The 27,769-nt window shown below is 43.1% G+C and overlaps 1 protein-coding gene and 1 long non-coding RNA gene across 5 annotated transcripts in view; both read right to left on the bottom strand.

Moving 5' to 3' along the window:
- Positions 1-27,769, bottom strand: part of IQGAP2 (IQ motif containing GTPase activating protein 2) — a 307,037-nt gene that overhangs the window by 170,913 nt on the left and 108,355 nt on the right. The window lies entirely within an intron of this gene.
- Positions 9,531-11,033, bottom strand: LOC145512296 (uncharacterized). The gene is made up of 2 exons (XR_014058456.1): positions 10,586-11,033; positions 9,531-10,491 (listed from the first exon to the last, which is right to left on the bottom strand). It is a non-coding gene; the product is annotated as an uncharacterized LOC145512296 (long non-coding RNA).

Here is a 27,769-nt window from a genome sequence, read left to right as displayed (position 1 = left end):
GTTCTAATTTTCCTTCTACTTAAAACAAGATGAAAAGACTGTAGGAAAACATCATTACTGAAGACGACTTAATCATGTTGCCAGTTGTGCATATAATTTTGTTACCAAATCGTATAACAATTGTATAGTGACATATGTGTGTATCATTGTAAATGTAGTAATATAACCATTTATAACTACTCAAAATGATCCGGTGTAAACTAAAAAAGAAACCAGCAGAAGTGGTTACATATGAAAAGTAGAAGTGAGTAGAAAAAGGATGTAATTTTCACTGCATACTCTCTTTTTGGATCTTCAAAATTTTGCATTGTTCATGTCTTTTCTTCGTTTATCTATTAGGTGGCTCCTTCCGACCGTCAGATTTTAGGATTATATTAGATTTTAGGAGTATATTAGATTTTAGGAGTATATTAGAGATGCTAGTCCTTTGTGATATAAATTTTCTAGTGTTTTTGTCTTTTATATTTGCAATATAAATATTGCAAAATATTTATATTGTGTCTTTAATTTGAGCCAATAAAAAATTCAAAGCATCTACTTAAGCACGCACTTATTCTGTACATCTAATATTACAAAATCAGCTGGAGGAGACAATGCCCCAATTATACCAGAACCAGTAAGAAGCCAGCCCAGCTCTCCTCTCTAAGCTTGATCCCAACTTCCCAGCCCAGGTTCCCAGAGCTGGATACCTTGCCTCCCAAATCCTGGTGACCCAGCTAAACCAGAAGCAGCTCGGCAGAGGGCAGCCTTGCCTACGGTGCTTACTGTACTTCCTTGATTTTATATGTAGGTTAATAATTCATTAGAGTCCAGAATACCTTCCCAGGACTGAAGGCATCAGGGGACGGCTGTCTCTGTCACATTGTCCCCACCCTTAAGTCTCTACAGTTCTTAGCTCTGACCAGTACCGATGCTCCTGTGATCCAAAGGCATGGCTGGGGGCTCCAGAATCCCCATGCCTCAACAAACAAGACATGTTATAAAGCTGTTTCAACTAAGGTTCTTTTCTTAGAAGCCAGTGTCTTTACAGTCCGCTAGCTAGCTCCTGAGTCAGAACAGCACCTACCGGGGGTGCAGTGGCCTGTGAAGCTGGAAGCTGGGGCGGGGGGTGGGGGGGGCCACCAGGCCAGTGCTGCTGTGGACCTGCTAGAAAGCAGAGCCTGCAGGAACCACCCCGACAGCACATTCTGGAGCTGAGTACCCTAAGTGCCATCCACAGTGAATTCTCCACTGGAAAAACGCCTGAGATGTGTAAGAGTTTCCAGACACATAATTAAGTACCATTTCGCTCAACTAATAATTTCATCATTGTTCTCTATTGAAATTGACATCCGAAATAGAGACAACTTTTTTCCTGTGGCAAAGTTCCCCTTTGCGGGGGGTACGGGGAATGCAAGTCCATGGGAATAATAATCAGTCTTGCTCCACTCACCTTGGGGAAAAAGAAATAGACAAGTGGAGCTTTTAGGGGGAAAGGGCAAGAAGGAGCCAGAAAATGAACTTCTATGTAGTAAGAAAATCAAAATGCAAGCTCTATAGCTGAGTATTATGTCTAGGTAGGAAAAAGGAGACAGACAGGAAAAGAGTGATGGACACAAAATGAAACTGGCAGAAAAGCAGGAGATGTACACACCATGGTCTCCACCTCCAGCAGGAAGCACAAACCATCAGGCCCAACAATGTTTCCAGCTCAGTCGGCTGCACAAGCGGCCAACAGAGTTTCAGAGGAGGAACCCAAGAGAGTGGAGGCTGGGAGGCAAGTCAGCCTAAGGCCTCTAGACACATTCTTCTTCTACTACCACCAAGTTCACTGAGATGTTTCACCCTCAGTGAAGTCGTTAGGGACCACACAGAGAGACAGGCTGAAAACCACAGGGAGAGTCACGTGGAGGGCTAGGGAACGGGAGCTGGTTATAAGAGAACACCATTACACCCCGGCGTTCTTAGGTTTCAGGAAACGTGGCCTGACCCACAGGATAGGCAGCTCTGTGCAATCACAAACTGTGCAGTGAGGGTGTTCTGGGGCTGGCTTGGGTTTCACGAGGCCTCCACCTCAGGGCCGCACCTTCCAGTTCTGATTATCTGTGAGACACAGGACCTGAAGCCGGCCGGTTACCATCTTCACAATCTAATGTCTGCGGACAATGCTAAGTGTGTTTCCAGACCACGGACAGGAACTATGCTTATGTCTTCAGCCATAATTCTAGCATATCACAGAGTACTGTCGCACACTCGCACACACACATAGAAATCAAGCCCCCGCACAGGTGAAAAGTAGATTTCCAAGAACGATCACCAAGAACGACAGGGGGGAACTCTGGAATGAGGGGTCAACACACGGAAGATGAGAGTGTGCGCGCCTTCTGCCCACAAAGAAACACAATCTCAAAGGGCTGCAGCTAAGAGGAAACATTCAAATGGAAAGTGACAGTTAACCAATAGGGACCAATGTGTTGGCAGGACCTATCCCCACAGGGCTTGAGGCATGCAAGGCTAGATGACAAGGAGATTGCTGAACTTACGTGGAGGGAAATCATCAGTGGAGGTATTAAGTAGCCAGGCAGAGCATAAGTGTTAGTCACTTATAATCACCTAAATTATTAACATAAACTGGAAGAAATCCAGACTAGCTTTAGCCTCAGAAAATCCACTCTAGCAGGGCTGGCAAACAGATGCCTGCAGGCATGAGGCAGGTACTGCCAAGGGGAGCGGTGGGCTGCGGGGAGCTGGGGCCATTCCAGGTCTTTGTAGGAACTTGGACCGCGAGCGCCTCACCTGCGGGATTTCTTTAGAAGTGGGAAATTCAGGTTTTTATGAGCTCCTGATTTTTAAATGCTCAGAACTAATTAAAAAATAAATCCTGCATGTCTAATGAAACACATCTTAAACTTTTATAACATCTCGAAGGGAAGTGAAAATATGCCCTGTGAGTATGTTTTCAGATGGGTGAAGGTTGGGCATGAATTTGTAGGGTTAATAATGGCTCTTTCTCTGCATGGTCTTGCAAAGTAGAACTTTAAAAAAAAGAAAAAGTAAAGAAAAAGGCAAGGCACTATATTTACATAATGATTAAATTTATGATAAAAATACACTAGAAGTTGAGACATTAGGGAAATGCAAATTGAAACCACAATGCTATATCACCACACCCTTTAGGGTGGCCATTGGGAAAAAAAAAAACACACAGAAAATAAAGAATATTGGTGAAGATGTAGATAAACTGAAACCCTCAATTATTACTGGTGGGAATATAAAATGGTGTAGCCACTGTGGAAACCAGTTCTGTGGTTTCTCAAAAAGTTAAACAGAATTATATATGATCCAACAATTCCACTTTTGAATATATACCCTTGAGGAATAACAGATAGATACTTGTCTACCAATGCTCATAGCAGCACCCTCACAACAGCCGAAAGACAGAAACCACTCAAGTGTCTGTCAACAAATGTATAAATAAAATGTGGTTTATCCATACAAAGGATTATTATTCACCCTTAAAAATACAGTTCTGATATAAGCCACAATGTGGATGAACCTTGAAGACATTCTGCTAAAGTGAAATAAGCCAGACTGAAAAAAGGGCAAATATTGTGTCCTTCCACTTACAGGAGGTACCTGGAATACTCCCAGTCACACACACAGAAAGAGGATTGGTGGCTTCTAGGGGTGGGACAGAGCAGGAATGGGGAGTTCATGTTTAAGGGGTAGTGTTCAGGACTGCGAGATAAAACAGTACTGGAGGTGGGAGGCAGTAAGGTGGTCAGTTCAGTCGCTCAGTCATATCTGACTCTTTGCAACCCCATGAACCGTAGCACTCCAGGCCTCCCTGTCCATCATCAACTCCCTGAGTCCACCCAAACCCATGTCCATCGAGTCAATGATGCCATCCAGCCATCCCATCCTCTGTCGTCCCCTTCTCCTCCTGCCCTCAATCTTTCCCAGCATTGAGGTCTTTTCAAATGAATCAGCTCTTCGCATCAGGTGGCCAAAGTATTGGAGCTTCAGCTTCAACATCAGTCCTTCCGATGAACACCCAGGACTGATCTCCTTTAGGATGGACTGGTTGGATCTCCTTGCAGTCCGAGGAACTCTCAAGAGTCTTCTCCAACAGCACAGTTTAAAAGCATCAATTCTTCAGCATTCAGCTTTCTTTATAGTCCAACTCTCACATCCATACATGACCACTGGAAAAACCATTGCCTTGACTAGACGGACCTTTGTTGACAACGTAATGTCTCTGCTTTTTAATATGCTATCTAGGTTGGTCATAACTTTCTTTCCAAGGAATAAGCGTCTTTTAATTTCATGGCTGCAGTCACCCACTGTAAATGGACTTAATGCCACTGAACTGTTCATTTAAGCTTGGTGAAAATGGTAAATTTTCTGTCCTGTATATTACCACAATTAAAAAAAAAAATAGGAATATCCATAGAGAAGACAGTCAAAAGGAGGGGCTTTTGTTACTTGCTGGCTTTCTAAGCAACCAGTACAGGAATAAGCATCTCCCCCACTCCCTCGACCACCAACCCCTTGGATCTCACAGCCTGGCTGTGGCCCCAAGGAAGTGCCGTGACTATCAGAGTCTCGCTGCTCCTCAAGAATCTTTGACAGGGCCATCGCATCTGGTTGTACAGGTGGCACACCGAGCAAAGGATCCCGGCCCAGGGGACCAGCCTGGCCAGGCCCTCTGTCTTGGGGAGGGCATGCCTTTCCCTCTGCACAGAGGCACTGTAGGCTAGAGGTGGATCCTCCCCCACTAGAACTGCTCTTCTCTTCTAACTCCCTGTTTCTGTGCCTGATATCCCCTCCTCTCATGGATCCCGGGTTGAAACTGCAGCATCCCTTCCTGTTCTCCTTCTGATCAGCTACAGGTTCCACCAACTCTGTGCTATGTCTTTCCATCTCTGCACTCCCACTGTCACTTAGCCTATTCAGGCCGCTTGCACTCTGACCTGGAGCTCCATACCTCCAGCTCCCGACCTCCATCCCACTGGACGACTCAGTATCCTACGCTGCCAGGTTGATTTTCCCCAGATAGGGCTCACCGCTCACTCAAAAATCTCTCTTTTTTCTGTGTGCTGAATAAATAATCAGGGAAGGAGCTTACTAGCCCTTACTGGCAGTTCTACTATTTACAGGGAGATGGTCAGCTGACAGTGACGGTCTCTTGGTTAAATGAGTGTGAAGCAACAGGAGCAACAGTTAAAATCATCTCTCCAGCAGAACACACCTTTACATATCCCAGTTGCTATCAAGCAGTCAGGAGACTGAAACGGAAGAAAATTTGAAGAACCTTGAACTTCCTATCCCTAGAGCTAATTAAACTGATGCGTTTCTCGGTTCTGGATGCTTGAAAGTCCAAAACCAGGGTACCAGCATGGCCGGTGAGGATCCTCTTCCTGTGTCCTCCCCCGGTAGAAGGAGCCAGGGAACTCGGTGAGGTCTCTTTGTAACAACACTCATTCCCTGTTCATGGGGGCTCCACTCAAGAATCAGTCTTCTCCCAAATCCATGTCCTAATACCATCACCTCAGCCTTAGGATATCAACATGTGAACTGTGGAAACATTCGCACCATAGCCATGTCTGTGGAGACCCTGGCCACACCCTTCTCTACATCTCAGAAGCTCCATAGGCACGAGGTTCTGTAGGAATGGATGCACAGGAAGAACATCCCAGCACTAAATGGCAGGTGTTTACCGAAAGAGAACATTGCAATATAAAGATATAGTTGAATGGGATTTCCCCTTTATTCTTAGAATTACAGGCAAGGCCTACAGCTGAGGACAATGGGGTGAAGTAGCCTACTTTTTGTTGTTGTTGTTGTTCAGTTGCTAAGTCATGTTCAACTCTTTGCGACCCCATGGACTGCAGCACACCAGGCTCCTCTGTCCTTCAATAACTCCTGGAGTTTGCCCAGATTTATGTCCATTGAGTTGGCGATGCTATCTAACCCTCTCATCCTCTTGCCACCCTCTTCTCCTTTTGTAGTTCACTGATTCCTAAGATGTTGGTGTTCACTCTTGCCATCTGCTTGACCACATCCGCTTTACCTTGATTCATGGACCCAGCACTCCGAGTTCCTGTGCAATACTGTTCTTTACAGAATTGGACTTTACTTTCACCACCAACCACAGTCACAACTGAGCATCGTTTCCTCTTTGGCCCCGAAAGAAAGAATGGCTGGTTCATTCTTTTTGGAGCTATTAGGAATTGCCTCTGCTCTTCCCCAGTAGCATAGTGGATGCCTTCTGATCTGGGGGGCTCATCTCCCAGTGTCATATCCTTTTGCTTTTTCATACTGTTCACGGGGTTCTCGCAGCAAGAATACTGGAGTGGTTTGCCATTTCTTCCTCCACTGGACCACCTCTTGTCAGAACTCTCTACTATGACCAGTCCGTCTTAGTGGCCCTGCATGGTACATTGCTTCATTGAGTTATGCAAGCCTTCGTCATGACAAAGCTGTGCTCCGTGAAAGGGGTACCTTACGTAGAAAGCCATGACCACGTATATGCAGACACTGCCTCCTACTGCTTAGCAAGAGGTCACAGGACCAGTCCTACTGGCTGACCACAACCCTTCCCTCCACCCAGCCCCCAAGGAAAGGGAGAATAATGGAGGGGGGGGCACGTTCCTAGTGCGAATTCCTACTGGCTTCCTCAACAAGTTAAGAGGGTGGGAGGGTTCTAAGAGAATCTCTAGGAGAGACCGTGGTACCTGCAAGAAGGGGAACCAGGCAGCCTGCTCCTTGTCTGGCTAAGCTGTAGAAGAGCCCAGAGGCTCACCTGGGACTGGTGCTGCAGCAGAATGCAGTATGTTAGGGAGTTGGGAGAACTTGGCATCCATCATCTGGATTGAGGGGATACCTAGAAACACAGACTGGCACAGAGATTTTGGAAGACGGGAGGCCCACTGCAGTAGCCCCATGCAAAGAGAGATTAAAGGGGTCCAGGTGCAGCACACCAGGAAAGAAGGTGGGAATATGCCCTTTTCAGTCCAGTTCTTTAGTCCTTAGTGGGTGAGGACCCTCATGGTTTGCACAGTCCCTTCTGCAGGAGTGTTGAGGTTAGTAGGGTGGGAGCCCTACAGCTGCCAGGCACCTGCTGGGCCAGGCAGCGGGACACTCGAGCTCAAGCAGCTAGTTTGTGATGGTGGGGGGAACCTGGCAATAACAGCAGGAGAGCCTGCACCCTCTGGACGGGCCCTGCGCAGAGGAGGCAGGGGGAAGCTAAGCCCAGCCCTGAGAGAGCCCCACTAGATCCACGCAGTGGCTCCCCGCAGCAGAGTGACCCAGAGGGACAGACCGTCTTCACAGATAGCAGACCCCTGCTCCCTGCTTCCTGTCACACGGGGAGGAGCTGGAGATCAGAAGAGAGCAGACAGGAGGTGAGGCGGTTTACCAGGACTAAGGAACGCTAGCACAAGCCCAGTGTATCAGCCGGGGACGGGCATGGGGGATTTGACCGAGCAGGGGTGCAAGCAGTGCCTGGAGAGAGTGCAAGCACAGTGAGGCTCCCGAAGAGTCCAGCCACACTCACGGAGAGTTAAATACACACAAACTAGGAGTTCTCCCTAAATATACTGTGTGCAGTTGAAAATCTGTATAGCAGGACTGTACTCCTACTGTGAGAGCCAGCTGTGGGCTCCTCGCCATCACTGCCTAAACAATGGGCTTCAGCTAAAGGCCTCTGCCAATCCCCAGAGCCCAAGGAAAAGAAGGGCATGGCACTCAGCCTTACCCCTTCTCCTAGGTGTTGTCCCAGGTGACTGAATGTGTATGCTACCATCACTATGTGGCAGGCAACATGCCAGGGACTTTGCCCAAGAGCTCTGCCAGGCACTGGTGTGACCCCTATATCACACAGGTTGTTCCACCAGTGGTCCAAACGATGGGACCAGGATTCTAACTAAGCCTGACATTAAACACTCATGCTGGTTCTCCCCATGGCACCAAAGCACTAAGAGGCATGAAATGAACCACCAAAAGGACAGCTATGAATGTCCCATTGGCAGCAGCTCATCAGTGGTCTAAAAGGTAAACATTTTAATTTATATTTTTGAATCTATAAACTCTGATGTTGTGATAGGTTATTATAAACATAAAAACTAAGTCAATATGTCCACCCCCTCCCTACTAATACTCACAAAGGAACGCCAGTACTGGACAAGTGCAGTCTGACCTTTAGCGGAAAGACAAAAGCACTATTGATAAAAAGAAAAAAAACTCTAGTTCTGAACAGAATGCACCAGAATTCAAACTTGCCAAGCTGTCTGCACTTTGGAATTCTGCAGTGTTTAATGTCAACTGTTCAGAACTGGCCTTGTGGGACTGAGAGAATGTATTAATATTACCCTTAAGACCCACCGCTACAGGTAGCATTTTAGATTGCCCCAAAGTCCCTGGAAACCACTATTGTACACTACTTAGAAAAGGCCTTTATTAACCTTTTAACAGCATTAACCTGAGGACTTACGGGAACCAAATTATCTCAGCAGCCGATCTTCTTGCTGGTTGAATCACTAAGCAGATATCAGGGCCGTGAGTCACTGAAAACTGCTGAAGGGGACTCAGCATAAGTGTAGTCAGTATAAGCTCTTTTTCCTAGAAACGTAAGCTATGCTTCAAAGGACTTCAAACTTTGCCCTCAAGTTACCTCCGGTACAAACTCAGCAAGTCAATGTAATACAAATAAAAATGACAGTACCCAATTTCAGAATATCTCAAATTATCACATTTCACAGCCACTATTCTTCCTTCTGTGACATCAGCAAGTTAAAATATATATTACATATATTATACATAAATATATATATACACAAATATATGCATCATGCTTTCAGTTTTCATAGTTCAAGAACTTTGAAAATTTGATACCTCTAATGAAAAGCTTAGCTAGTTTTTCAAACCATTTTCTAAAGGTACATAATAAATGAAGAAGGATCCTAACATTTAAAATGGATATTAGAAATGGTATCCCACAAACTCCTAATGTGAAAAAATTAAAACAATCCCACAATTTGACAGAAAACTTTTTGCCCAAGCCAGTGGTCCCCAAAACTATTCAAAAGAAAGCCAGTTAAATGCATATACTGGTAAGGAATAGTTCTAAGGAACAGATTTAAAGTTAACATTTTTCACTCTTCTCAGCTATGTCTTTATCAACCACAGTGAATAAAAATACTACTACCATCTTTCCTATTGATCTCATCTAGTCATAATAATTACCCGTTTTTCTTCCAACACTCTCTGCAATTGATCAGTCTCCACAGGTTAGGATAACAAGGACTTTGAGCTGTACAAGTTGCCTCTCTGCCTGTACTACAGGAATCACCAGCTTTTTACTGGAACAGGCCAAGAGAAGCTTCTTGGGCACTGACTCCAGCCTTACTGTCTCATAGACCCAGGGCCCCACATTCGGTTTAACACTCTGCTGTCACCATTTTGAAATTCTTACTCTTTGAATGAGGGGCCCATACAGCCATTCTGCATGGGACTCTGCCAACCAAGGAACTCATCCTGCACAGATCTGATTTCTTTTTTTTTTTTTTAATGGCACTGAGGTTTGAAGAAAAAAAGAAAGGTTTTTTTGCCTTTTTTAAAAATAGTGTACTTGTAGCTTACAGGCTTTTATTCTACTTTCAAAAACAAAGATATCAATATTTTTCTACTTCCAAATCCAATTAAGGTGAAGTATTCAAGTATCCTTCACCTGGATCACTGCAAAAGGTTTCTAAACTGCTTTTTTTTTTTCTTCCCGGATCCATTCTTGCCTACCACTACTCTGACTCCACGCAAAGTTCTTGTCTAATACAAGCCTGATCTTGTCACTATGCCACAAACCCTTCCGTGGCATCCACTGCCTTGAGTCCCAGGCCCACAGCCTTCATGTGGCCACAAGGCCCTGAGCCCCAGCCTCTGACTCCTGCTTGGCCTCACCCTGCTCCTTGCCTCTGGGGCCTTCTTTCAACTTCTGGCGTGTTCCATCCTCCATCCCCTCTCCTAACCTTTGCACCTGCCATCCATCCTCTCTGCTCTAAGGTTAAATATTTCAATCTCTCTATGTCCAAGGATTTAGATAAAACCAGGGAAAAATTCTGGATTCTAACCAACAAACGCTACCGTCTTTGATACCGGGAAAGAAACACAAAACACAAAATCTAAGTAAATATGCTTTTTACTCGCACTGAACCTTGGACTACTTTCTCAATGCTGACCACAATGAGCCTCAATCTAACTGTGAAACCTGGAACAATGATGGTGGGATCTAGGGAAGGTCAGTTCTTTTTTTCTTTTTTAAAATGATTAATTTTTAAATGGGAGTATAATTGTTTTACAATGTTGTGTTAGTTTTTGTTGTACAACAAAGTGAATCAGCTATATGCTGATATAATATACGCGTACAACAGAATGGCCAAAATTCAGAATGTTGACAGTAACAAATGGTAGTAGAGGTGTCTCTCATTCTTTCCTGGGAATGCACAATGGTACAGCCTCTTTTTTCATACTGTTCAGGGCGTGCTGCAATTCATGGGGTCGCAGAGAGTCGGACACGACTGAGCGACTGAACTGAACTGAACTGAACAGCCTCTTTGGTAGACAATTTGGTCACTTCTTACAAAACTAAACATACTTTTACCATACAATCAGCAATTGCACCCCTTTGGTATGTACCAGAGGAGTTGAAAACTTATGTCCACACGAAAACCTACATACAGATATTCATCATACAGCTTTATTCATCATTGCCAAAACTCTGAAGCAACCAAGGTGTCCTCCAGGAGGCCAATGTATAAACAGTCTGTAGTACATCCAGACAATGGAATATTCAGGTCAGTTGAGTTCAGTCCCTCAGTCATGTCTGACTCTTTGCGACTCCATGGACTGCAGCACGCCAGGCCTCCCTGCCCATCATCAACTCCCGGAGTTTACCCAAACTCATGTCCATTGAGTTGGTGATGCCATCCAACCATCTCATCCTCTGTCATCTCCTTCTCCTCCTGCCCTCAATCTTTCCCAGCATCAGGGTCTTTTCCAATGAGTCAGCTCTTTGCATCAGGTGGCCAAAGTATTGGAGTTTCAGCTTCAGCATCAGTCTTTCCAATGAATATTCAGGACTGATCTCCCTTAGGATGGACTGGCTGGATCTTCTTGCAGTCCAAGGGACTCTCAAGAGTCTTCTCCAACACCATAGTTCCAAAGCATCAATTCTTCAGTGCTCAGCTTTCTTTACAGTCCAACTCTCACATCCATGCATGACTACTGGAAAAACCATGGCTTTGACTAGACAGACCTTTGTTGACAAAGCAATGTCTCTGCTTTTTAATATGCTATCTAGTTTGGTCATAACTTTTCTTTCAAGGAGCAAGTATCTTTTAATTTCATGGCCACAGTCACCATCTGCAGTGATTTTGGAGCCCAAAAAAATAAAGTCTGACACTGTTTCCACTGTTTCCCCATCTATTTTCCAAGAAGTGATGGGACTGGATGCCATGATCTTTATTTTTTGAATGTTGAGCTTTAAGCCAACTTTTTCACTCTCCTCCTTCAGTTTCATCAAGAGGCTCTTTAGTTCTTCTTCACTTTCTGCCATAAGGGTGGTGTCATCTGCATATCTGAGGTTGTTGATATTTCTCCCAGCAATCTTGATTCCAGCTTGTGTTTCTTCCAGCCCAGCGTTTCTCATGAAGTACTCTGCATATAAGTTAAATAAGCAGGGTGACAATATACAGCCTTGACGTACTCCTTTTCCTATTTGGAACCAGTCTGTTGTTTCCTGTCCAGTTCTAACTGTTGCTTCCTGACCTGCATACAGGCTTCTCAAGAGGCAGGTCAGGTGGTCTGGTATTCCCATCTCTTTCAGATCGTCCACAGTTTATTGTGAGCCACACAGTCAAAGGCTTTGGCATAGTCAATAAAGCAGAAATAGATGCTTTTCTGGAACTCTCTTGCTTTTTTGATGATCCAGCAGATGTTGGCAATTTGATCTCTGGTTCCTCTGCCTTTTCTAAAATCAGCTTAAACATCTGGAAGTTCATGGTTCACGTATTATGGAAGTCTGGCTTGGAGAATTTTGAGAATTACTTTGCTAGCGTGTGAGATAAGTACAATTGTGCAGTAGTTTAAGCATTCTTTGGCATTACCTTTCTCTGGGATTGGGATGAAAACTGACCTTTTCCAGTCCCGTGGCCACTGCTGAGTTTTCCAAATTTGCTGGCATATTAAATGGAAGGTCATACTGAATGGCATACTATTCAGTGCTAAAAAGACATGAGTCTCAAGCCATGAGAAGGCCTGCTGTTGCTGTTTAGTTGCTCAGTCATGTCTGACTCTTTGTGAACCCATGGACTGTAGCCCGCCAGTCTCCTCTATCCATAGGATTCTCCAGGCAAGAATACTGGAGTGGGTTGCCATTTCCTCCTCCATGAGAAGGCATAGATGAACCTTAAATTCATAGTACAAAGTGAAAAGAAACTAATCTGAAAAGGCTACATATTGTACGTTTCTAACCATATGATATTCTGGGAAAGGCAAAACTATGGAGACAGAATGACTGGTGGTTGCCAGGGGTTGGGGGTGGGAGTGAAGGGAGGCATGAATGGGCTGAGCACAAGGATTGTTAAAGGCAGTGACACTACTCTGTGTGATGCTCTGATAGCAGCATCCTGTACTTAAATAATGGATACAGGTCATCACATAATTGGCCAAGTCCATACAAGGTACAACATCAAGAACGGACTGTAGTTAAACTACAGACATTGGGTGGTTATGATTGAGTCAGTGCAGGTTCACAAACTGCAACAAGTGTTCCATGCTGGGGGGTAGGTGTTGATAACAAAGGAAGCTGCCTGTCTGTGGGAGCAGAGAGAACACGGGAAATCTCTGCCTTCCGCTCAATTTTGCCGTGAAAGTGACACTGCTCCAAAAAAATAAAGTCATAGTTTTTAAAAAAGGTATTAACGGAGATGAATGAGAGGCTCACTTAAAAAAGAATATCTAATATACCCTCTTCAAAGCAACTTAACTATTTAGACCTGATAAAAGATTCACAAGAATATGTTTAAGTAAAAAATTGTCCTTGCTTAGAAAGAAATGGACAATGGTGAGCAACGTGCCTGCAATGGTTTTCTCATGAGCATCCAGAGATGCTGAGATTTCAGTCTATCTCTAGTTAAGTGCCCTGACAGGACACTAGTCACGGGATCTTGGGTGTGCACTGCTACAAGGAACACTGCAGTATCTTCTGGACAGAGAAGCCACCTAATCTTGACCTTCAGGATGTTTAGCAAGAATCTGTCATTCTCTCTCACGCTCAACATCTTTACCTAGTTCTTTGAATGCTCTTAACCCAATGGCCATGGAACATGCTGCTGGCTTTTCACAAAAAGAGTATTGAGGGAACTGGCTCTCCATTTGGGGAAAAAAATTGTTACAGTCCTACTGTTCACAAAAATATTCCAGATGAATTAAGGCTCTAACATTAAAAAATTTCAACTATGAAAGCATTAGAAGGATATATAGGGGAATATGTTTATAACCTTGAAGAAGGAAGGCCTTCTTAAGCCAGACACAACAACAGGAAAAAAGGCCTCAGAGAGGAAAATTATTTATGGTGCCTTTGATGTACTCCAATTTCCCAAACTTAAAAGACAAGGCCAGGCTTAGAGAAAATGTCTGCCACATAACAAAGGATTAGTATTCTGAAAATACAAAGAATGACCAATAAATTTTTTTTAAAAAGATATGCTTTTTAATTGAGCAAAGATATTAAGAAGCAACTCGTGGATAGAAAAGAATAACAAAAAGCCTCAAGAGCTGCTTAGTAAAGAAAAGGATTAAAATAGTGAGCTTGGTTTTTTTCTTTATGAGATCGTCAAAAACATAGGAAGCAAACTTACAGTTACCAAAGTAGAAAGCGGGCGAATGAATTAGGAGTCTGGGATTAATAGATACACACTACTATATATAAAATAAACAACAAGGACCTACTGTATAGCACAAGAAACTACATTTAATACCTTGTAATAACCTATAATGAAAAGAATCAGAAAAAGAATATATGTACATACATATGTGTGAATATATACCTGAACCACTTTTCTGTACACCTGAAACTAACAACTGTAAATCAACTATACTTCAATTTTTTTAAAAGTTAAAAAAAAATAGTGTCAAAAAATTTAAAAGTCAACTTAATAAAGTGTTGCCAAGTGTGTGACGTGTACCCAAGACCCCACTGGTGAGCAATTTGACAGTGTCCCATCACACAACCACTTTGATCCAACGACTGCCCTTGTCTCTAGGGAAGAGGTGAATCCGTGTAATTAGGACACTACACTGGAAGTTTTCACTATAACACCAGACACCAGCAATATCAGACATCACTGTGAGGCATTAAACAGGCCAGCCTGGAAAATGTGCCATAGGGAGATAACAGAAAAACAGACGTGAGTGTCTCTCCCATAACGAGGGCCTGGAGAGAGTCTGAGAGAGGATTTCTTTGGAAAGAGCTGCTCTGAGACCCTCCCCCCCAGTCAGACACACAGCACCCTCTGTGCACTGGGACAAGGATGGACATTTCACCTTCTGGCCTCACAAGAGGGGTTTTCAACAAGACCAGCTGGCGAGTTTCATAGAAGTCATCTGTCCACTGTGAGGGGGCACGTGAGCTGCTGTCTGCCGCCTTCCCTGGGCACCTGGGCCACGAGAGGCGGGGGGCTGACGGTCCTTGTGGCTAGGGAAAGAGAGTTCTGCTGGCATTAGGACTGGCTCATCCTCTCAGTCTGCTGGAGCAGAAGGTGAGGTGTTTCCATGGGCTGAAGTACAGGCAAGAATGAGCCCGTTGGGAGCTCGTCTTCAGTTCAGGCCTCTAGGTCTGTCTGGAGCGGCAACCTGACCTCAGGAGGCCAAACTGGCTCCCAGGGGCTAGGAGGAAGTAAGGGACAGGACCCTTGATGGGCGCCACACGCGAGTCAGCTTTAACTCCCTACTGGGCCCAGACAATGGTGGCCCTCGCATCACACAAAGACGCTCCTGTCCCCTTGGCCATCTTCCCACCCCTATTCCCAGGAAACGTAGCAAAAGAAGGCTGCTCATCAGTGTTCTCCAAGACCTTTAAAGAAAAAAAACCAACTTTCATTACAATCCACATGGATTTAGTACACAAAGAAACGCTTTATGAACAATTATGTATGTAAATGCATACAAAATAGTTTAGAAAGCAAAAAAAAATTTAATAACAATGGGACTTCCCTGGGGGCCAGTGGTTAAGAGTCCGTGCTGCCAATCCAGGGGCCCTGAGTTCGATTCCCGGTCAGGGAACTAGATCCCGCATGCCACCACTAAAGATCCTGCGTGCCACAACTAAGACCTGGCACAACCAAATAAACAAATAAAATAAATAAATATTTGAAAAAATAGACAACAATGGTTACCCCTGGGGAGAGAAGTAGTATTGGGCAGGGGGCAACGTCAAATGGAACATTTGATTTACCCCTATTATTTCAAAAGACAAGAACATGTTCATATATTTCTTGAATAATTTAATGCATTTTTTTTTTTTAAAAAAGACACTGTTCCCAGTAATGAAGTCCACCTGTCAGTCTACTAACCTTGGGTCAGCAACAGTTCTAGTCATCAGGACACAAGTGCACCTCTGGGCTCTTTGTAAATGTACAAAGGCCATTCTTTGGCTTTCTCTGCCACAGGCTCCCACTTGAGTGAATTCTGCACCTGGGGTTTGCATGCCAACTGTGGCCCTCAAACTCTGATTCTTCTCAAAGCAGACAAGAGCCACAGCTCAAGTTACTTTGTTTTCTTAATTTTATTTTAAGAAATTCTTTCTGTGGTTTACTCTGGCAGTGAGAATAGGAGAAACAGGACTTCATCTGAGACACTAAGAAAACTAAGATGTACATCCAGAAATAAACCAACACTGGAGAATGAAGAACCCCAAAGTGGTGAATGACAAAGAAAACTAGAAGAACTTGAAGTTGTTAACATATAGGGTGCTCCAATGTGGGGAGTGTGTATATGTGTGTGTGTGTGTGCAAATACACATATTTGTGTACATACACAATTTGTTTTGAAACAGGAGAAACCAAGTACTAAATCACAGCCTGTGAAATCTGACAAAAACAGTATTTTGGTTATAGACCAAATATCTTAGCAAAGTTGATAATTGCTTTGAAGAAACCAGCTGAGAAACTCATGAGCTTTGACAACAACTTTTGAAAATGAATGAACTATCAGCGCCAAGAAAACAGTGAATGAAGTAACCATCCACTCTACTGCAAACGTATAGCAGCCTGTATTCTGTACCATTTCTTTCCTAAACCTGTATTATACGTTACACACTGAAAATGGGTATATCACAGCCTGTGGGTCAAGGATATATTTTTTATATTTTCAAATGGGTGGAAAACTTCAAACAAAGAAAAATATTTCATGATATTTAGTTTATATGAAAATCAAATTTGTGTCCATAAATACAGTTTGATTGGAACCCTGCTGCATGCATTTGTTTTCGTATTGTCTGTAAGTGCTCTCATGCTAGTGGGTGGAGTTGAGTCATTTCAACAGAGACCCAGTGGCCCTCCAAACCCTCTGACCCTTCACTGAAAAGGTGTGCAGCCTCTGCCCTAGACAAGTGAGCTCTGTCCTCCCATATGCACTAGGCAAACCTCATGGCTGACAGTTGCAAAGGACTACCATCCAGCTTCTCTCATTGAAGAAGGAATTCCTGGGGCCTGGACTCCATCTTAGGCCTGTTGGTGCTGATCATGCTCGGCCACCTCTCTAATGGACTCTGAACTCTGTGCCTAGTGCCTGTGAAAACGACAATAGAAGGATAAGACCCCCTCCGGACAGGGGGACAGGGGAACCTTGAAGATCGTATCCAGGTTACTCGCCGCCTAAGAGGAAACATACACTAATCACCCCTGTCTCTGGACAGGCTGTAAATTTTTCTGTACCTATCGGAGTGTAACCTCGGGCTTATTGATTATTGGCCAATTGTTTAACTGTTTGAACACATAACACGTAAATGATGAGATTATTGTGATTGTATTTACCCTTCCTTTGTTTATGTAAGTCTCAAGGAATTTGGGGTGGTGAGTTTGGACACGTACATATGGGGTATAAAAGATTTTCACAAATGCTGGTCGGGGTCCTTGGCTAAGAGGAGACTCTGCCTTGGGCCCGCCGGTGTAATAAACTGCCCTCCATTACCTGCATTGTCCTTCTGAGTGAGTTTGTTTCCCAAAACGAGTGGCTATAACATCATGTTTGAGTGATTATCAGTTGCTCAGAGATGGCAAACTCTTCTATACTAGCCCATCAATTAGTGTGTATTCAACCAGATTTCCCCAAGCTCACGCCACTTCAAAACACCCCTTGACATCGTCCGTGGGACAAAGAAGCTCCTAATAAATACACAGCTCTCAGCTCATAAAAATACTCAGGACAATCAGCAGTTACCTTAGGAATTCATTCCCCACAGCATCTACTGGTTTAGAGTATTATGAATTTCATATTAAATCATACTTTAAAAATAAGCATTTTATACCTATACATATTACTCTGTATTATTCTGTATACTGTACAGTCCCATGTAAAATTATTCAGTTAATTTAGTTTGAAAACTACTTATCTGCAGCAACTCTGATTCATGTGTAAATTGTCAGCCAAATCAGCTTCAGGAACAACAAAATAAAGAAACTAATCAGACATCAGTCATAGTGGGCTCTCAAGATTCTGATTTCCCCTTAGTATCACTCAACACTCCTACCTGCCATCTCGAAATTGTCCTCTCCCTGCTCTGAGAAGCCCGCATTCTCTCAGCTCAGTGATACCATTCATCTGGTCCTTGCATATCACTAGGTCACATCCCCAGTCACATCTTGGGCAATTCTGTTTCCCAGACTCTTGAAGGTGCTTTTACTCGTGTCTAAATTACCTTCCCTTTGCTTCTCCAGCAAATCAAATCTGACCTTGAGAATGTCACTGTCCAGGTTTCACTCCCAAGTCTGCAGATCAGGCCTTAAATTTTTAAAAGCAAAGAATCTTCTAGAGGAAGACAGGAAACTGAAGGGCAGAAACAGGGCACAGTACCCCTTGAGTTTAGAGAGCACAAGCCAGGGTCTCGGAGCTGCTTCAGGCACATCATCCCGGCCATCCACAGCCCTACAACAACCTCCTGCAAACCTTGCCCCAAGGAAAAGAATGTGCCAAGCAGCTGACAGACATGCCAGTTGCCCAGAAGAGAGAAGTCTCACTGAATGAATGGGCGATCATTAACTTGAGCTTGACTTTTATGAATCAGTTCCCTGAGCCTGGATCAATGCTAAACACAGTAGGGAAAAACTGAGTTTCTGGTTCTATAAAACAGATACACTTAATGCTGGTGACCACATCAAGGCTCCATTGCCTCCTACGGAATGTCTAACTTGTGGCATCTTTTGTCTGTTTCTAAATATTTTGTGAACACTTACTGTGTGCTGGTGAGTTGCTAGGAATCGTTATATATAAAACAAGTAGAGCAGAGTCCACTCTGTTGAGGAGCTTTAACTTGCAGGGAAAACAAACCATAAGTGAAAAAACCCAAGACCAGTATAACACCAAATGTACCAAATAATCCCAATGTGTGGGAGAAGCAGTGAGAGAAGGATATAAGGATGCTGGTAAAGCATGTGGGCCAAGATCTCATGATTCCAGGTAGGAAGAATAAAAACAGAACTACATCTGGGAGAATGGACAGAATCTGGCTGAGAGAGAATCCCCCAAGTGAAAGCAAAGGAAGGAACAAGGGATACCTGACAATTAAAAAAACAAACAAACAAATGGCCACATTTTTTAGGCCAGTGATCCACACTGGTGATCAGAGAACAAGGTGACTTAGATAAAAGGGCTTCATCTGAGGGTATGATGGCCATGGAACCTAAGACTTGATAGGGAAGCAAATGGAAGGTTTTTAAATAAGAGAATGACATTATGGAAGCAGCCTTTAAGGAATACACTATCTTCCTTCTGATTGGACAGATTTGGACCAGAAGAACAAAAACCATGAGACGAGGAGGTGAGTTAGCAAGCTACTACATGATAAAGCAGGAGCTTAGGTACCTTGAAGTTTAGAGTTTAGAGTAATATGGGACAAGATTAAAACACTGCAAGCAGCCAAGATACGACCTGTGGTGAATACAGATAAGCTACTTCCTTCCTCCCCTTGCCCATAATGCTAACTACCCATAGGCAGCCAGAAAACTGGTGCACAGAAGCCTCCTAGGGTTCTATTTATACCTTCAGAGGTTAACATGAAAATTAGGGTGTTTGGCTTGGTGATTTAATAAATTACTCTATGTTAAAAATTAGTAGTCTATGGTCAATGCATTTGCCAATTGCCTATAAATTGCAAACCTTGTGTTTCTCATCACACCAGGTAAAGCTGACAGTGTGCTTTTTCTACCTCACTCCCGCTTCTGCATCAGGAAAGTCACAGAAGAGTTGGAGAAGTGGACTGCGAGCGTCCAGGGTGAGCAGGGCCGGGAGGATGCAGGGTCCGCGGCGGGGGGTGGGGAGGGCTTCAGCGCTCCCCCACCCCACCCCCGCTCTGCTGATCCCAACCGCCCCCAGGAGGCAGGATGCGCCCATGAGACAAGCAAGCGCACACCTTCTCAGAGCGGTTGAGACACTGTCTCTGTCTGTTCCCGGTTAAAAGCTTCCTTCTGCTGGGGCAAAGCTCTCCCCTCTTATCTGGCTTGAGTTACTGCCAGTTTGTTTTCATAAAGATCACTATCTTGGCCAGACACTGGGAAATAAGGGAGACGACAAATCTGGTTTTGATGAAAAGGAGACATTAAATGGGGTGTTCCTATTACCCAAGGGACAGGAAAACTCAAACGGCCTTGCCTCACAGACCTCACACCTCACTCGAAGGGAGGGAACAAACGCTACCGTCTCCTGCCTTCAAAGCCATCAGAGAAAAGGGACGCTCACACGGTGTGGTGCACAGGCCGGCTTGTGGCTGCCAGGGAAGGAACTCACCCGTGTGCCCTGGAAGCACATTTGCTTCAGAAAATAGTCATTCAGAACCAGGCTTCCCACCCTTCTGAGTTTCCCCTCAAGTCATGTAATAAAGCTAGACCGTAGCTTATGAATGAAAAGTGTAAGTCACTCAGTTGTGTCCGACTCTTTGCGACCCCATGGACTATACGGTCCATGGAATTCTCCAGGCCAGAATGCTGGAGTGGGTAGCTGCTCCCTTCTCCAGATCTTCCAAACCTAGGGATCGAATCCAGGTCTCGCTCATTGCAGATAGATTCTTCACCAGCTGAGCCACCAGGGAAGCCCAAGAATACTGGAGTGGGTAGCCTATCCCTTCTCCAGCAGATCTTCCCAACCCAGAAATCGAACCAGGGTCTCCTGAATTGCAGGTGGATTCTTTACCAACTGAGCTATCAGGGAAGCCCTTATGCATAAAACCAGAATGTAATAGTGTGACCAGACTGGGGGGCTCTGGAGGTGTAGAAGCAGCCAAGACAAGCTCATATCCTCAGGCAATCAATCATGAGGGGACCTACTGGTGCCCAAATGGGCTGGGAGGCAAGGCTGTGTGTCTGTGTGCTCAGCTGCTCAGGCATGTCTGACTCTTTGTGACCCCATGAACTGTAGCCTGCCAGGCTCTTCTGTCCATGGGATTTCCCAGGCAAGAATACCAGAGTGGGTTGCTGTTCCCTTCTCCCAGGGATCTTCTAAACCCAGGGATCGAATCTGAGTCTCCTGCGTCTCCTGCATTGCAGGTGGATTCTTTTACTGCTGAGCCACCGGAAGGGAAGCCCTGGGAGGCAAGGCTACTTCTAGTTGAAATCTTTACAACTAGCCCAAAGCCATCTCTTTGGAAGTAAAGGCTTCAGATTACAAAGCAAGGAGGACCTTTCCTATTCAGATCCTTCTTAAATATTTTATAATGCTTTCTCTGCTTTACATTATACCATAACCCACCCCTTAAGGTTCAAGAACCCTTAAGGAAATCTAAAGGTAAAAGCAGTCTTTTGTTCTCTAAAAAATCTGTGTCTCTAGCGTCCTTCCCTAGTGGAAAGTCTGCCTCAGTCTGTCAGCAGATGCAGTAAGTTCATTTTATAACACAACTGTTAAAAGAAAGCCAGTTAGAGGAAGCAACATGCTTCAGGTCACCCTCTTTCCACAAGGAATTGGGCTAGTCATGCTTTTCTGAAACCTTCCAGTAACTCCTCAAAGTAGGTACATCCACCCTTTATAGATGAGGAAACACACTGTATAAGGTTAACTTGGTCATGGTCACATAGCCAGTAAATGGCCAAATTAATATCTGAGCCAAGTCCCTCTAACCAGGAGCATCTTAACCTGAGATCCACAGGCTTCTCGCTAGAGACTGGGACAGGAAAATAATTACATTTCACTTTTTGTTCACTTCTACTTGAAATTTAACATTTTCCTTCAGTTATGAATTATGGGCTACCCTATTGGCTCAGATGGTGAAGAATCTGCCTGCAATGCAGGAGACCTAGGTTCAGTCCCTGGGTTGGGAAGATCCCCTGAAAAAGGGAATGGCTACCCACTCCAGTAATCTTGCCTGGAGAATTCCACAGACAGAGAAGCCTGGCGGGCCCCAGTCCATGGGGTCGCAGAGTTGGACACCACTGAGTGACTAACACTTTTCAAGTATGAATAAAACCAAACAACCACAATAGTTGTTGGTAGAACCTGACTTTGTCACCAATAAATATATTTTCCATACAGTTGCTGTCAATTTAAAAATATTATTTATGCTGATAATAACTTAAAAATTACAGTGGTCATTAGATTCTAGAGGTTTTTTTGTACATTAGTAAAGAAGCACATACTACCCTATCACACATTTCTTTTTTCAAATATTTTCATAACTGTTTTTTTAATACAGTTGGCTTGCTTTGCAGTCCTATGTGTCTTATGTAAAACAATTATGATGGGAGTTCCATAGACTTTGATAGACTTCTCCGACTGTTAAATGAGCTCCTGGAAGACAGAAACCCCAAGAACCCCTTCTCTTACCCCAGAGCCTACATCTCTCTTCATTTTCCCACCTAGCCTGCCTCACACACTCTTCTTCTCTGGTTCTCTCCTTTCCTAGACTATCTTAAAATGCTCACCACCACCCCCCACCACACACAGAATTCTTTTAAAAAATCTTTTATTGAAGATTCCACCACTAAATCAACTAAGGCACTGTCTGCTACTAAGGAGTACGTATATTTATAAATTTGCATGCCTCCAAATTTTTAGTCTCAAATCAACTTTAAGTATGATGGGCCAAAAGCCAGCTTATCATTCTTCTGACATGAAGAATGACACATGTATCAGAAATCCTAGAATTGCCTCACAATCGCCTGCCAGCGGGAAACCATTTCCATCAGCAAACAATGAAACAATTGGTTAAAACAAAAGAAGAAAAAGCAGTCTTATGAAACAACAGTAAACGAATCCAGAGATGGCTGTTAGACTGCCGCCAAGATTCTCTGAGGATCAGGTAACATCTTTCTCATACTAGAAAATGCAAAGAAAGACACAGTTCTCCCCCAAATCCAGACTTTGGGGCAGTCTCACGGGAATATACTTAAACAACATGCCAGACTCACAGGCATAATGGATAGGTATGGGTTTCCTCAATGAAAATAAGGCAGAGGAAGTGAGTGCTTCCTCACTGAGTATGCTGGCACAAGGCATCCATTTGTGATAGGTTAGTGTGCAATTTTGGAGAAGGAAATGGCAACCCACCCAGTGTTCTTGCCTGCAGAATCCCAGGGACGGCGGAGCCTGGTGGGCTGCCGTCTATGGGGTAGCAGAGAGTCAGACACGACTGAAGTGACTTAGCAGTGTGCAATTATAGGACGGCTTTGTCCTGATACCACAAGACCTGAGAAGATGAGGCGGAAAGAATAACTAATGTATCTCAGACTTTTAATAGTGAGTCTTATATACTGTAAAACTGTCTCTACCTCTTCAACAAGGCCATTTCTGTTAACTGTCTTTTCAAGTGAATTTTCCATTCAATACCCATAAGAATGTGAGTGCTATGGCTATAAGGGTAAAGAATCTTTTTAATAAAAAATATTTCATAGTTGATTCAACTGGGCCATGATATCATTTCTTCCTCCAGCTAGTTTAACTGCGTTTTCTGACTGTTAACAAAGAGAATCTTTGTGGTTCTGCGTTAAAAGCAGAGTGAGAAATTGTGGCCTCTTTTCTGCCCAGACACATGGGCTTGACTGGTCAATACTGCCTTCATTTCTGCTTTTCCATAATCACAGAGCTGTAGTTTGTACGTCATTGGATTGGTATTAATCAATTCCCCAAAACAGGGTGCCTTTGGAGAACAGAAGCCCTCGCAGGCGCCCTGGATTGTTATGAAAAGATTTACGAATTAGCCCAACATCTGTGAATTTTTTAAAAAAATGTTTAGGACACATAGTACAGATAATAAAGTCACAGTAAGTCAGGTACAGGCCGGCAGGCAGGCTTTTAGCTAAGGTGCTTTCGTTTCCTTCAATTCCAAAGACTGATTCCCTACATTGTCAAGGCCAGAATTCTGCTGCACTCACAGGTGAATCTGAGAGTGGGCTGTCCTACGCCTCACCCTCCACCCCAGTAAGTGACCCAACAAGGCCCACATCCACCTCAGAGCTGTGCCCCCTGATTTATAGATTCCTAACATGATAGTATAGTGTGGAGGTTCCTGCTTGAGTTAAAGATTTCTTAAAACTATACGTAAAACAAATCATTAAGCAAAGGGCACTCAGATCTATCTAATCTTGTCTGCCTCAAAAAACAGGTAGATAGGCATCCTGTAAGTATAATCACCTGAATCAGGATGTATGTAACAAGTCTCTAAAACCCTGAATCTTTGCCCCAACTTTATTTGCTCCTAATTATTCCAATTTAAGCCAATTAAAAGAAATGCAGTTACTAAGCAGGAGCTCTTCACAATTTACTAGATGAACATTTTTGTCTTCAAAGCACTTTAAAAAAAGTAGGTTCCGGACTAGACTGCTGGTGATTCTCCCACTCTATTCAGGGCTTGGTGATGAAAGCTGAGCTATTATTATAGAGCTGATTGGACAGTAAGTGATTAGAAACTCCTTCTATATATTATAGTTGCAACAAGCTACAGTTTCATGTCTTTTTTCAGTTGCGTCTAGTCTATTTGACATCTTCAGACAAAAGTGTACGCTTTTTAGAAAGATGTGCAAATTCTCTATTTCAACACAGGTAGCAAACATTTGATATAAGATCTCAAACGAGCAGAGCATAGAGTATGGTTCAAATACCTCTTCCTTTGAAAATTAATACTGAAAGGAAATTCATGAGTTTGCTAATTACATTTCTCCTCCTTTTGATATCAGGGTATTACACAGTTCTCAGAAAGGTATGCAGTTTATAACGGAGATGGATGGTAGTAAGAAAAAAATGGCACCATTTATGTAAGTTGGATGTAAATAGGAACCAAAAAACATAAAACCTCAAGGTCAGAAAGGAACTTAAAAGGTCACTTATCCCCCAAACTCCTGTTTTCTGACTAAACAAAGACTCAGATACGTAAATGCCTTATCCAAGGCCAGTTTACTGACATCCAAGGCACTAGGCACACAGATTTCCTTGGTTAATGACTGATCTTTCCATTATACCCTACTATCAATGCTCTATCAAGGGATACAGGAGTCAATCTTTCAGTCAATGATAAACATTTTAGAATGAATCACAGGTTTACCTTGCAAATTCCTTCTGAATACCGCTGAATTCTTTCCCCTACATCCAAACTAAGTCTGCTTTCAACCTACAAAATTTAGCATAACATTCTTTGACTAAGTCAAACGAACAAATTCAAACATCCTCCTACTGGCAAAAGCACCCGAGACTGACTCTTAAGGTATTGTTGTTCAGTCACTAAGTCATGTCCTACTCTTTGCAACCCCATGAACTGCAGCACGCCAGGCTTCCCTGTCCTTCACTATCTCCCTGAGTTTGCTCAAACTTGTGTCCACTGAGTCATTCAACCATCCATGCCATCCAACCATCTGTTAAATTTCAAAGGTTCTATCCCACAACAGGCCACAGCCTTCTTTCTTCCCTCCACGTTTGCAACAGAGGAAGCTCCTAAGTGGAGAAGTTCCCAATCCCATTAATAACCCAAGATGCCTGGGAACAAATCCATGCCATCACGTGGGAGAATGATTTCACTGTAGACATGTAACATCTCAGGGAGATTCAGTCAGCTGTGTTTTTAAAAATCATCAATTCTTTTTAGTGACTCAGACAAGATAAACCAGAAGAATGGTTTTCAGAGTGCTCCCCAAACCAACAGCCTTCATAATTCCTGGAACTTGTTAGAAATGTAAATTCTCCAGCCTATCCCAGACTTACTGAAACATAAACTCTGGGGGTGGGACACAACAATCTGTATTTCAATAAGCTCTCCAGGTGATTCTGAAGCAATGTTTGAGAAAAACTGAATTAGAACATTCCAAACGCTCCACTGACTTGTGCTGATGGACGGATGACCCTGGCACACAGACATGCATGTGATGGTCTCTAGTTCTCAATGCTCTCTCTACAGGGGCCCTGAAACTTGTGCAAAGCATCAAGCTTATCCAAGTTAGATCATTTTCTGGCAGCTATCTATAGCAGACGCTGCCTAAAAATGAGTCATTTTCCAAAAGTATGGAGGAGTTTTATGAAGACAGAATTTATGACTCAGTTTTCTATTGTTTAAGTGGACAACTAGTCCTAACCATTACAAATTAGATTTCGCCGGCTTTTCCCCAAAGATAGAAACTGCAACATTAAATGAAAAGGAGTGAAATAGGATATAGTGACACAAGGTCACCGTCTGCTGTGTTGTGACTTACGAGAAGTGGGCTTGATCGATGCAATTGGTTACACACGGGCTCTGCGCTATTGAAGGGGACAGTCTATCATTAAGGGCTCAGGTCCAGCACTAAGTAAGATGGAAATCTGGACTAACGATTGAGTCTCCTGGTGTTACTACTGCAGCAAAGGAAAATTGGATTAAAAAATTTATTAGTAAGAAAGATTAAAAAATGTCTGAAAAAAGGGCCTCAGAATCAATGAATGCTTCTAAGTTAAAAATAGGTAAGGACTGCAAAACACTGAGGAAAGAACCCAAAGATGATCTAGATAAATGGATAGAGACCTTTCATGTTCAGAGACTGGAAGACTTAATACAGTCGAGATGTCAATTACCAAACTGATCTATTGATCTAACATAAGCCCCATCAAAATTCCAGGAGTTTTTAGAAGTATAGACAAGCCAATAATAAACTTTATATGGAAAGGCAGAGGGGTTCAAGTAGTAAAACAATTTTGAAAAAAAAAAAAAGAAAGCTAGGGGACTCAGATTACCCAATGTCAAGACTTTCTGTATTACTAGCAAAAGGATAGACACACAGATCAATGGAACTGAGTATAATTCAGAAGTAAAGGCATGGGAATAGGATCAACTGAGTTTTGACAGAAGCACAAAGGCAATTCAATGGGAAAAGGGTAGCCTTTCCAACAAATGGTGGTAGAACAATTGGAAATCCACAACCAAACAAATGAACCTCAACATGAACTTTAACTTTATACAAAGATTAACTCAAAATGTATCACAGACTTAAAACATCAAAGTATAAAACTATTAAGAAAAAAAACCCACAAAGAGCATCTTTGTGACCTTGGGTTAGGCAAAGCGTTTTTAGGTAGGACACTGATAAAAGGAGAAAAATTGATAAACTGGACTTCATCAAAATTAAAAACTTTATGCCTCTGTTAAAGATAGTGGAAAGATAAGCTACTGACTTAAAAAATTTTGTTGATCATATGTCCAACAAAGGACTGTATCAAAATTGATAAAGAAGTCACAAAACTCAACAAGAAGAAGCCTAATTGTTAACATGGGCAAAAGATACTTAACCAAAGAGCATGTAATAAGATTAGTCATCAGGAAAATACAAAATAATAAACCACATCAACTTACTACCACTCAGCCATTTGAATGCTAAAACAAAAGCACAAAAAACAACAAAAAATTGACAATATCAAGCGATAAGGAAGAGGCAGAAGAACTAGAATTGTCATACGTTGCTGGTGGGGATGCAAAACGGTACACCCGGGAAAATTATGTAGCAGCCGCTTTCCATATATGACCCAGCAATCTCACTCTTACATACTATTAAATAACAGAGAAATAAAAAACATATTCACACAAAACCCTGTACATGAACATTCATAGCAGCACTATTCATAATGCCAACAACCAAAGGCATGTCACGTGTTCCCAAACTGCGGTATCTCCCTACAGTGGAGTGCTTCTCAGCAACAAAAGGCATGAGCCATCATTACACACGACAACACGAGTGAATCTCAGAGTGCGCCAATTAAAAGAAAGTAAAAGCCAGTCTCTGAAAGTTACTACTTCATGATTCCATTCACTTGGTATCCTGGAAAAAGCAAAACTATGGGTCAGTGCTTGTCAGTGGTTAGGAGTACGGAGAAGGTTTGATTACAAAGGAGCAGTACAAGGGAGACTTTTGGGGTGATAGAACTGTACTGTATCCTTATCATGGTGGTGATTACACAAATATATACAATTGTTAAAACTTACAGAACTTTACACTAAAAAAGTGCATTTTAATGTATATAAATTAGAGATAATAAACAGGTTTATTGGGTTAGTAGACAATATCTTATGTCCTCTGGTATG

This window comes from Giraffa tippelskirchi, chromosome 7 (genome assembly GCF_054371585.1).
Source record: "Giraffa tippelskirchi isolate mGirTip1 chromosome 7, T2T-mGirTip1v1.2.pri, whole genome shotgun sequence".
NCBI classification, from domain to species: domain Eukaryota; kingdom Metazoa; phylum Chordata; class Mammalia; order Artiodactyla; family Giraffidae; genus Giraffa; species Giraffa tippelskirchi.
The sequence above is the reverse complement of the archived record's forward strand: the minus strand, read 5'-3'. Positions and strand labels throughout refer to the sequence as shown.